This window comes from Kogia breviceps, chromosome 17, assembly GCF_026419965.1.
Source record: "Kogia breviceps isolate mKogBre1 chromosome 17, mKogBre1 haplotype 1, whole genome shotgun sequence".
Classification (NCBI taxonomy): Eukaryota; Metazoa; Chordata; class Mammalia; order Artiodactyla; family Physeteridae; genus Kogia; species Kogia breviceps.
In genome coordinates this window covers 8,474,552-8,486,686 of record NC_081326.1, presented here as the reverse complement: position 1 = coordinate 8,486,686, position 12,135 = coordinate 8,474,552, and the positions used below count along the sequence as shown (strand labels likewise).

The 12,135-nt window shown below is 45.1% G+C and overlaps 2 protein-coding genes across 5 annotated transcripts in view; one reads left to right on the top strand and one right to left on the bottom strand.

The window, feature by feature from the left end:
- GGH (gamma-glutamyl hydrolase) overlaps window positions 1-10,695 on the top strand; it is a 105,550-nt gene extending 94,855 nt beyond the window's left edge. Inside the window, exon 10 of the mRNA XM_067017478.1 lies at window positions 10,553-10,695. The gene's annotated coding sequence lies outside the window, so the exon portion shown is untranslated. The remainder of the gene's footprint in view (window positions 1-10,552) is intronic.
- NKAIN3 (sodium/potassium transporting ATPase interacting 3) overlaps window positions 1-12,135 on the bottom strand; it is a 520,118-nt gene that overhangs the window by 45,450 nt on the left and 462,533 nt on the right. The window lies entirely within an intron of this gene.

Sequence of the window (12,135 nt, the reverse complement as noted above, 5' to 3'; positions counted from 1 at the left end):
CAGTGCATCTATAGATAGTATTTAAAGCCATGTGACTGGATTAGATCACTAAGGAAGTGAGTGAAGGGAGAAAAGAGGTCCAGGGATGAAGTCCTGGAACATATATTACATTTAGGGGTTGGAGAGAAGTTAACTCACCAGCAAGAGACAGAAAAGGACTGACCCAAGGGATACAGAGATACAAGAAAGCCAGGGCAACTGGCCACATCCAAGGCCTCCGAGAGGTCAAGGACAAGGAGCGCCGGGTTGGGTTACTGAGCGCCGGGTTGGGTAAAGTGGAGGGAATGGGAGACCCTGATGGAAGTGGTTTCGATGGAGGGTGGGGCAAAAATCTGATCGGAGTGTGTTCAGGAGGAAATAGGATGTCAACGACTGTTTCAAGGAGTTTTGCCTAAAAGGAGAGTAGAGAAAGGGATAGCAGCTGGAGAAAGATGTGAGGTCGATGGGGATTTTTGTTCTTGTTTTTAAAAGTGGGCATTACTACATGTTTGTTTTCTGATGGGGATAAATTCTTTTTTTAATCATAATTCACAATTTGGGGTCATGGAAAACAAAGACTCTCTCGCCTGTCCAAGCACACATGCACTTTTCATCTGTCTCCAAGCCCTCTATAATCCTGCTTCAACCTGGCTTTCGAGGCTTATCCTCCAAGACTCTTCTCTGCCATAAGCCTGTGCTCTAACTCCTTACACATTCCCCATTCTTTGCTGGCCCACCAACCCCTAACCTGTTCTCATATCTCTGCTTGCCCAAACCCACTCGTCCTTTAAGTCCTGATGTTAATGTCACTTTCTTTGATCTCTCCAGTGGATATGCCTCTGGTCTGAACTGTCTCAGCACTTTGTTCTTATATCTCCAATGGCGGTTCCCAGCAATGCTTTGTATCATAGCTATGTGTGCACTTCCCAGTAGACCCTTGAAGGCAGGAACCCTTGGAGAGAGCTGATAGAATGGCCACATCCTCAGAGAGTCCTGACCTGGTTCCTTCAGGAAGAGGATCTGCTCCTTCCCTTACTTTGGCATGACCTCATGTACCACGATGAAGGCACATTTCACATGATTATACAATCGGTTTGCATGTCTGTCTCCACCACCAGGCTCTGGAGAGAACTTTTTGTCAACTCAACTTTGCATTTCAGATACATTGCCTGGTACAAAGAAGGTACTCATTAAATGTTTATGAATGAATAAATGATGAGAAGCGCTGTATTGCAAAGCAAAGTGGGGGCAGGGAAACCAGTATGGCTGAAATAAGGTGGGTGAATATCACAATTCCAGCGTGTTAGCAACGCTGAAATTCCCACAGGGTTCCCGGATCACTCAGCCACCGTAAAAGACAGCTCCGCTCACCACAGCAGTAGCTTTCGTCTTGACTTGATAAGTTCCATAGATTTTTGCTGTTTTGCTTTGATACCATCTGGGTCATGCAATAAACACGAGAACAAGCCAATGATGGTACCATGTTAGACAGATGGAGGTATCATAAACATGTAGAAAGAAAAGGGATTTTAGGGATATTAGTCTATATCCACTTATGAATTAATTATTGGTTGATTTTACATGAAACCAAACATTTGAAGTACATTAAAAGTAGCTACAGGTATTCCTGAATACATGCTGCTTCCTTCACTGGGGAGAGGAGAGATAATATGATGGAATAAGAATTTTCTAGCCACTTTACTGAAGTAATCAGTTGTTTTCATAAGGAATGCTGGCGCTCCAACCCTCACGGCAAGTCTGAATGCAGCCTCCCCTCTTGTCATGTCAGGATGACAGATGACAGAATGTCCAGGCACATGAAACACGGTTACTAATTTGGGAACCTTCTGACTCCCTCTTTTAGAAGGGGTGTGGGCTCAGCTTTGGGCAATGGCTCACCCTCTGTATGGGATGGGACAGCAGGCATAGCCTTCCTTCCTAGGGAGATATTTAAAAACTCTGAGACTGAAGAACAGGCTGCATGGGGACAGTCTCATCACACAGAGCTGTGTGGACACGTTTCTTTCTCTATGGCTTCCAAGAGGGCTTCTTCGTGCAACTGTCACCCATGTCCATCTGTTCTCTCCTGTGTGCCTAGCAGAACAAAAGTCTGGGAACTTAGGATCCTCGGGGGAGGAGGTCCCCGGAGGGACTTTCTTCTTATTTATTCGGATGACTCTAGGGAGAGTATCCTCAGAATCCTAGAAATTCCTAACCTATTTGGGTTTTTTCTTTTTTTTTTCTGCGGTACGCGGGCCTCTCACTGCTGTGGCCTCTCCCGTTGCGGAGCACAGGCTCCGGACGCGCAGGCGCAGCGGCCACGGCTCACGGGCCCAGCCGCTCCGCGGCACGTGGGATCCTCCCGGACCGGGGCACGAACCCGTGTCCCCTGCATCGGCAGGCGGACTCTCAACCGCTGCGCCACCAGGGAAGCCCGACCTATTTGTTTTTTAATCAAGCTGCTCATACTTATCCTTCAGGAATCCGGAGTTTGTTATGTCTGTTTATGGAAGTGTCCTTTGCCACGTGAAGCCTGAAATTATTTGAAGACATTTGGTTCACTCTCCTAAGAGTCCCACTGGCACCCTGGGCTCCAAATGAATCAATGAATATGGAAATAAGTTGTTTTCTCTACGATGACCATAAAAATATACACTGTCAACAGCATCACATTACTTTGGGCTTTGGGGATTTATTGCCCTTATGTGTATGAGAAGCACTTGTGTAGACAGTCAAAATGGAAAACAAATGGTTTGCTGGCTTCAACCAAGGAAGATAAGCTTTTTAATGACATGCTTTTATGATGCAGACACTCTGCACAAGCCAGCTCAGCAATCTACAGAGGACACACAAGTTACTCTGACTTGCATAAAGCCTTGTTCTCAGTGCATTTCTGGTGTCAAGTCATGGAGGAATAAGAGCATTGTTCAAACAGGACAAAGGAACAAACAAGCCTATATCTGGGACCTTTCTAAGTGTCCACTGCCAAGCTCGATGATGCTTCCAAGGCATCATGTCAATAGTTTGGTAGGGTCACAGTACCTGAGTGTTACGAGGTAATTTGAAGAAAAATGTTTCTATTAAGGAAAATGTCTTCTAGTTTTCACCCATTTTACAATCTTAAACGTAAAGCTAAAAGTCAATTTGTAAATGTGTTGAGATGCACGTACATGTAGCTTTTGGAGCGAAAGAGTTGCTTTTGTGATGGTGCTGGGATGTGGTAGGTAGGGTCTTCCGTGAGCATATATGGAGACTTACTCCAGGTCACATCGAGCTCTGCCCCCTCCATACTTGACCCTCTACATGGAGTCAGGTCCAGGGAACTGGAGTAAAAGCTGGGCTTGGGCAGAAGCCCACTCAGACCCACCTCAACTTGCCTGTTCCATCTTCTGTCCCTGTTTCCACCTTGAGCTGTTGACTTCACTCTCTAGCAACTCAGACCTCTACTTCTGATGACTCATTTTAAATCTGTTCTTTGGCTTACTAGAGCTTGTTGACTCTTCCTGTGCCTCTCAGGGTCAAGGGTGGGCACCCTCAGTGTCTCAGGAGAGACATTCCTGCCAATACACCCTCAAATCCAGCTTGCCACTGGACCACACAACCCGACAGTGGGACGTCCATCTCCAAATCTTACGCACTGAGAACGGAGATCCCCAGAGAACTCACTGAAAGGCTGTGGACGGCAGGGTGGCCAGGCACTGCCCCAGGGCATACAGATCTGTGTGTCTGTCCACTGCCACCCGCTTCCCACTGAGGAGCTGGCTCAGTCAGTAAGGGAGTCGTTGAGAGGATGTTAACAAACGGCAACGTCTGGAGCCCTATCGATTGTGGACACTGCTCCCGCCATCCGGGGACAGTCATGCAACCTCCGTAGACTTCTCAGCCCCTTGTTGCAGATGGAGTTCTATGTGGATATATAGACTTTACAGATCTTAGGAGAACCCATGAGAAGAACAGGCATTCCTCTGCTTGGACGATCTGTGGAATTTAAGGGGAGACATTTTGCAAAACGGAAGTCTACTTGTCCGTAATCAAGTGGGGTTTTCACAAGTTTCTTAATTTGTTTGAGGGATGTATTTGAAAGTCCCACCTAGTGACATGTGGCAGGAGCTGTGATCCGCTTGGCTGAATTAGTACATGGAGTCAATTCCACCTAATTCCCTTCTTTTCTTTATTTTTATTTTTTGTGGTACGCGGGCCTCTCACCGCTGTGGCCTCTCCCTTTGCGGAGCACAGGCTCCGGACGCGCAGGCGCAGCGGCCACGGCTCACGGGCCCAGCCGCTCCGCAGCACGTGGGATCCCCCCGGACCGGGGCGCGAACCCACGTCCCCTGCATCGGCAGGCGGACTCTCAACCAGTGCGCCACCAGGGAAGCCCCAAGATGTTTTTCACAGTAAATCTTATATGGGATGAAGTACTAGCCAGGTGTTCACACACCCCACTGCTCACCACATGCTCTGTTCTTCTAAAGTGATGATTTAAACTTTCCAAAGCATTTAAAAAGCCTGAGGGGTTTCCCTGGTGGCGCAGTGGTTGAGAATCCGCCTGCCGATGCGGGGGACACGGGTTCGTGCCCCGGTCCGGGAAGATCCCACGTGCCGCGGAGCGGCTTGTCCCGTGAGCCGTGGCCGCTGAGCCTGCGCGTCCGGAGCCTGCGCTCCGTAACGGGAGAGGCCACAGCGGTGAGAGGCCCGCGTACCACAAAAAAAAAAAAAAAAAAAAAGGCCTGAGGAGTACAAGATTTGAGTCAAAAGCATAAAATAGTTCCAAGATGCTTGTGTCTAATAATCTGGAGTGTTTAGACTTTACTTTTAGTTTTACTAGATACTTTTCCAATACAATGAGCAACAGTCATCATTATTCCTTATAATATGCTGAAATCATTAGAAAGGAGGCAGTTTTCACTAATGTTATCCATTTTCTTATTGCCCAAACTAAGAGTTTTTTCCTAAGATGGCTTTGGAATGATCCCAGAACTATAAGGCTGTCATCTTTCCTTTCAAATTCTGGTGCCTGTCAGGGTCCAGGCAAATTCATCATTATTGGAGTTTAACTGATTGCTAACTGTTTTGTTGAAATTCAGGTGCACCATGTATTTAGATCCAAGCACAGTCTAGCAATCATTGCTGAAAATGCAACAAGGTTAATTCACTATGATCTACGCTTAGAGAGTCTGTGTTCACCTCTAGGCGTTCTATCATTTTTGTTACTAAGAGTCCTTAAATAATGTGTTTAAGAATCTATTCCATCGTAGGATGGTGGAAGGATGGAGTTTTCTTTCTCTATAATTTGCGAAATTCATCTTTCAAGAAATGAGACAGTTGCCCAGGTCCAAGAAGGAACACTTAAAGAACCACGCAAGCAGCAATCTTGGTTCTTTACCTTTGGTAAGTGAGCTGCATGATTTATGGAAGATGGGGATGAGCTCTGAGTTGCACAAGCCACGCTAAAGCTGTTGCAATCCAAACATCTCAAACAGAGCCATGTGCTTCCAGTGGGGTCAGTGGGATTCTCATAGGAGCAGCTGTTCCCGTGGTGCCAAAGCTGGTTCTTGGCAACCTCTGTTGTCCCCAGTTGGCATTTTCAAGGTAGATATCTCAGGCCCAATTGTCAACCTCCATCAAAGTGCAGAATGTTTACATGTAACCACATTCCAGAAAGGGAATTCGGGAGTTGGAGTGTTAACCAAAAAGGATATTTGGGTTGGGTAAGAGGGGTCGGACTGAAGGAAAGTAGTTTTAAAACTATTTTTTCAACTAACTTTTTTGGATTAAAATATTTTACTTCAAGAACAAGTGAAATTTCTAGGTGCTTTAAAGATCTAAGTTATACTTTATTTTATTTTATTTTTAAAGATCTAAGTTATACTTTAAAAGAGTCTTTGTAGACATACTGTACCCACAAAAATCCTAAGTAAAAAATAGGCGATTTTTTTTGTAGTTGTGGGTGAAAATAAATGGCACCTCTGTTTCTATTTCAGGTGTTTAAAAATGAGAACAGTTGACTATAGCTCTGACTATTGGTTTCTTGTTCCAGTTATTGGACTGAAACTCTTTTGCTGTATGGACATCCCAGGAGAAAGGCATTAAGGGTTGGTTCAGTGGTGGTTAAAGCTGGTCTCCCTACCCTGCCCTGAGAAGTAGAAACTGTGTGGGAAGAAGCTTTGGTGTCAAACTCAGCAGTAGAGAATAGTGTTCAATGAGCTTTAAAAATATGGCATCTTAAAAGGGTTCTCGAGGCATCTCTCTCAGCATCACTGACAAAAAGTATATGTTCCTTACCAGGTTTGACAGCCTTCTACTTTTCCACATGATGGGAGCTGAGCTGAGAGAATGATCTTATTCACTATAGAAAATTCTAGAGAATATCTGAATGGGCATATATTACACAGCTATTGCTAGGTAATAATCTGATACTTCAAGACAGATGATATCTCCTTATATTTTATGGTGCATGTTGCTGTTTCATTAGAAGAAGAGACCTATGTAACCATTTGTGGTGACATTTGAGTATTTACTAGGTACTTAGTGCTAAGTTCTCCAGAATTTAACCTTCACAACGTATTTGTAAGGTGAGTAGTAGTATCTTTTTTTTTTTTTTGTGGATGAGGAAATGAAGGATCAGAATAACTAGTTTCAGTTTACACAGCTAGTTAGTAGTGGAATCGGGAATCAAGTGTACGTCATTAGTCTACAAAGTCCACGTCTTTGACATAGTTTAGAATGTCTCCACATTCACTGGGCACGACCTGAGACAGTGAAGACTTGGGTTTCATTAGAGCTCCACTGAGAAGGCAAGTGCGTGGCAAGTGGCTCATGCTACCCTCCCAACAGCTCTAGGCTCCCACCCATTCTTGCTCATTGATGGACCAAACCAAGCCTGACCCTGTGTCACTTCTCCTTCTCCTTCTCCTCCTCCTCTTGGGTCACAAGTAGAGCAGAACTATAGTGCTCATGCCTTATCAATATGAACAAATGAACTGGGGCTTCCCTGGTGGCGCAGTGATTGAGAATCTGCCTGCCAGTGCAGGGGACACGGGTTCGAGCCCTGGTCCTGGAAGATACTACATGCCGTGGAGCAACTAAGCCCGTGCGCCACAACTACTGAGTCTGCGCTCTAGAGCCCACGAGCCACAACTACTGAGCCCGTGAGCCGCAACTACTGAAGCCTGCGCGCCTAGGCTGGTGCTCCACAACAAGAGAAGCCACCGCAATGAGAAGCCCACACACCACGCGTCACAACGAAGAGTAACCCCCGCTCGCCACAACTAGAGAAAGCAGGCGCGCAGCAGCGAAGACCCAACACAACCAAAACAAAAGAGAACAAATGAATTTTAACTTCCTCAGCTTCAACTGTGGCTTCATCTTCCTCCTCAAGCTTACCCCCAGCCTCAGCCTGGACCTCGGCTTCATTTCCAGAACCTGGCAAATTCTGCGTTAATGTCTCGCTCATGATCTTCAGGAATTCCTCTACATAGCATCAAATCCCGACAGCTGCGAGATCTCTCTAAGCCCATCTTGGCAAACCAGTTTATCTTTTCATTCACAGTTTCCCATCTCTTCAAATGAGGAGAATACATTAATAGATTGTTTCCATAGACTTTTCCTACAATAAACATTTTTGATCCTATGGAAGTCCCAAATCTGACTCAACACAATCCTTATTCTTGCTTATTACTTTGTTGCGTGTAAGACTATTAAAGTGAACCGATCAATATATACACAGACACATCTTCCTGTATTTTCTTTCTCCATGCATTCCTTCATTCTTTCTTAATGCATCTGAGGATAAGGAGTCTTTCCTCTTTAAAGGATCACTCCCGTCTCTCTAGTGTTTTTTCTTATCTTGATTTTTCAAAGATCTTTCTTTTGCTCTTTTGAGACATTGCCTCCAATATCTCCTTTTCACAGACTCTTTTCCTTCTGCCTTCGAAAATGTTTAGTTCTCCCTTATCTTACAAAAATGTCACTTGATTCTGTTACGTCTTACAGCTTTTTCCTTCTACCCATGAACGTCTGAAATGAATGCTGTTATCAGCTGCCTGCTTTCCTCTGCTTTTCATTCCTTCCTTAATTCACTGCCATTTGGCTTCTGGCCCTACTTTTCTGCTGAGATTGCTCTTGTAAAGGTTAGCAGTGTACATTTTTTCAAATCTAATGGCCTCTTTTTTTTTTTTTTTTTTTTTTTGCGGTACGCAGGCCTCTCACTGTCGCGGCCTCTCCCGTTGTGGAGCACAGGCTCCGGACGCGCAGGCGCAGCGGCCATGGCTCACGGGCCCAGCCGCTCCGCGGCACGTGGGATCCTCCCGGACCGGGGCACGAACCCGCGTCCCCTGCATCGGCAGGTGGACTCTCAACCACTGCGCCAGCAGGGAGGCCCCTAATGGCCTTTTTATCCGTCAAAATTCACAAAGAATCAGAGTCGACATGAAGCTCCAACTGGACTGTATTAGATCCCGCCAGGCCTCCCCATCTCTATCCCACCTGCCTCTGGACTTCAGCGGTCCCAGCGCCTAGAAGCAACGCTTGCTGTGCTGACAGTGGACCGAAAGGCTAGGTCAATGGTGGGCTTAGCAGTGAATTCCTTTCTGACAGCAGCAGCATGGTCCTATGTGGGTGTGATGTTGAACGGCCCTTGTGTCAAAGGGTACAAGCTGGGACAGTCCAGACTTGGACTGGACTGGACCCTAACAGTGAGTTGGGAGAGGGCACCTAATATATTACCAGGCTTGCATCTCACTAAGCTGGGACTTTACTAGGGCTGAGGGCATGCACTGCCTCTCATACTCAAATGACGATACATATTACCTGGGATCTTGTTAATTTGCAAATTCCAATTTAGTTGATTTGAGGGGGGGCCTGAGATCCTGCATTTCTAGCAAGCTCCCAGGTGGTATTGCTGTTGCTGGTCTATCAGCAGCTCTTTGAACAGCAAGGAGGGCAGGAAGCAATTGTTGTTATGAGCATCTGGGGTAGGACAGAGCCTGTCATTGAAAGAAATCAGCCCCTGATTTCGTCCTTTGGTTTTGGTCCTACTAAAATCTAACCAATGTGGCCGATAGAGTCAAAGCAATGTGAGTATGGATGGCGCGCCACCGTTTGTTTAAAAAACTTGGGGGGAGGGAATGCACATGGGTATTTCCTTGTATGCTGTAGTGGGTTGCTGGTTGCCTATTCAATATGCATTGTTCCTCTGTTCTTTATTATCAGAATCCCTAAGTTTGGGAGTGGCAAAGCGCCTGGCTTACAATCTACCTCCTCTGACAAGGCTAGTCAACTAGATGTGATATACAGCTTTACAAAAGCTCTTTGAAGGGAGCTGACTGCTGGGAGGCGCGCACGCCCTTTTGTTATTCCTTCCTCTTGGCTGGAATGTTGATGTGATAGATTTCACTCTAGCCGCCATATTGTGATCATGAGGTGATTTTCAGGAAGAAAACTGAATGATCTGAAATCAGAATGATGAGGAAGGAAATATTAAGAGCCTGATTCTCTGGTGACCACGGAGCCACCACGGTAGGCCTGCTGTGCCTGCATCCAGATCCCTCTCAGATGAGAATCAAACACATCTCTATCTTCTACATAACTACTACTTGGGCTTTCTCTTATACATAGTTAAATTCAATTATAGGCTGGTGTTATATGTACGTAATATTTCTGGAAGCTTATCCACAGAATTGATATCAGCTGTTGCCACTGGAGAGGGAAACTGATCCACCCTGGTTTAAGGGCTGGGAGGAAAATTTAAATTTTACGGTATTCCCTTGCGTCCTTTTTAGACTTTTCCTTAGATAATAATAAGAACTAACAACTGCAAATAAAAGGGGGAATGGGGGCTTCCCTGGTGGCGCAGTGGTTGAGAGTCCGCCTGCCGATGCGGGGGACGCGGGTTCGTGCCCCGGTGCGGGAAGATCCCACGTGCTGCGGAGCGGCTGGGCCCGTGAGCCACGGCCTCTGCGCCTGCGCGTCCGGAGCCTGCGCTCCGCAACGGGAGAGGCCACAACAGTGAGAGGCCCCCGTACCGCAAAAAAAAAAAAAAAAAAAAAAAAAAGGGGGGGGGGTGGGACAAATTGGGAGATGAGGATGGACATATCTACACGACCATGCGTAAAATGGACAGCTGGTGGGAAGCTGCTATAAAGCACAGGCTGCTCAGCTCGGTGCTCTGTGATGACCTCCTGGATGGGCGGGATGGGGGGGGGAGGAAGTCCAAGAGGGAGGGGTTATATGTATACACAGAGCTGATTCACTTCAGTGTACAGCAGAAACTGACACAACATTGTAAAGCACTTCTACTCCAATAAAAAAAAAATAAACAAACCATAACAACAAAACACAAACAAAAAAGCAAACAAGTGAAACAGAAACAATAGTAATGTGAGAAACGAATTCTGTGAGTGTTCACGAAAAACGTATTTCGAATTTCAGTCTCTGTTTTCACATCCTTTGAGTGATATTTCTTTTCATGAAAGATGAAAGTGGACCCAGCTGCATTATATGAATTTAATCAGATATTTGTACATGAATGGAAGTTAGCATGCATAACTGACTTTCAACCCAACTCATTTTCTAGCTTGCCTTCTACAGAATTTTACATCAGGTTTGCTATCCAAATAACTAAAGCTCCAGCATTTCTCTCACTGAAATCAGATCTCCAAGATTTTGAATTCATATTTGTGATTGATAACAAGTGAATAAATGGCTAAGGAAGAAATCTATTTTAAAGTGTCTTTGTTTGTTGGGTATTGACACAATTTAACCTATCTAACGCAGTGTTGGATTTTCCTTGGGAGTGCCATCTTACGGCAAATATCTTAGAAGGCACAAATCTTTATGTATGATCAAAATGCAATTAATCAAGATCATTCAAGAATCTTCTGCTTACACGAACACCTCCACTTGCCTTCCAAGGCTCTGTTCTACTACAAAGTCAATCTTCTCTCTTCTGGTTGGGGAAAATTTCTCCTCTTTTACCCAAACATTCCATACTTTCTCATCATTCCAACCCGTTGATCATGGATATTTCCAGTGTCTGGGTGGCCGCCTCCTTTTTAAACCTTTCCCCGTTGTATATGTCTTTATGTATACACATGCATACACACACACACACATTTAGGAAGTAACTCATCAATAAACATCACAGCTCTCCCTGACTTCCCCAGGTCACATTGAATCACTAGAGGAAACATCTACCCAATATTCTGTAATAACCTATATGGGAAAAGAATCCAAAAAAGGCTATCTATATATCTATAACTGATTCACTTTGCAATACACCTGAAGCTAACACAATGTGGTAAATCAACTATACTCCAATAAAAATATAGGGCTTTCTTGGTGGCACAGTGGTTGGGAGTCCGCCTGCTGATGCAGGGGACGCGGGTTCGTGTCCCGGTCTGGGAGGATCCCACATGCCGTGGAGCGGCTGGGCCCGTGAGCCGTGGCCGCTGAGCCTGCGCGTCCGGAGCCTGTGCTCCGCAATGGGAGAGGCCACAACAGTGAGAGGCCCGCATACCGCAAAAAATAAATAAATAAATTAATTAATTAATTAATTAAAAATTTAAAAAAATATAAAAATATTAAAAAACAAAACTGGTGGCCTTTCTCTTCAGTCCACAGATATGCTTCATTTTGTTAACGTGTTATTTTCTTAAAATGTTAAGATGGTTGCCAAAAATAAAATATTATTTTGGAAGATGTCACAAAAAATTTCAAATATCTAGTTTTCCTTAAAGGCATTGGACCTGTAGTTCTGCGTGCCACCAGTCTGCTCAAACTGAACAGCTGCTGCTCTTTAAAACAGAGCAGTCTCAAATTTTCCAGAGTATCCCCAAACCCTACTGACTGACTTCTGAGCCATTTGAGTCTTTCCTCTTATCTTGTGATCCTTAAAAGGGGGGCATGAAAGCTCGAGTGGGGAGGGGACCTGCGAGTGGATCCCAGCACAAAATTCTATGCAAACATTTGCAAGTATCTGCGTTTGTCTGGAGAGAGCCCACTGCCTCAAGCACACTTAGAACTATGTCCTGCTTGTATGAAAGCCCAGCACTGATTGCTTCTGTGTGAAATAATTACACAAGTTATTTTCTTCTTATTAAGCCAACTGTTTACACTAATGTACATTTAAAAAGTGGAATGGAGTCTACTGAGTATTAG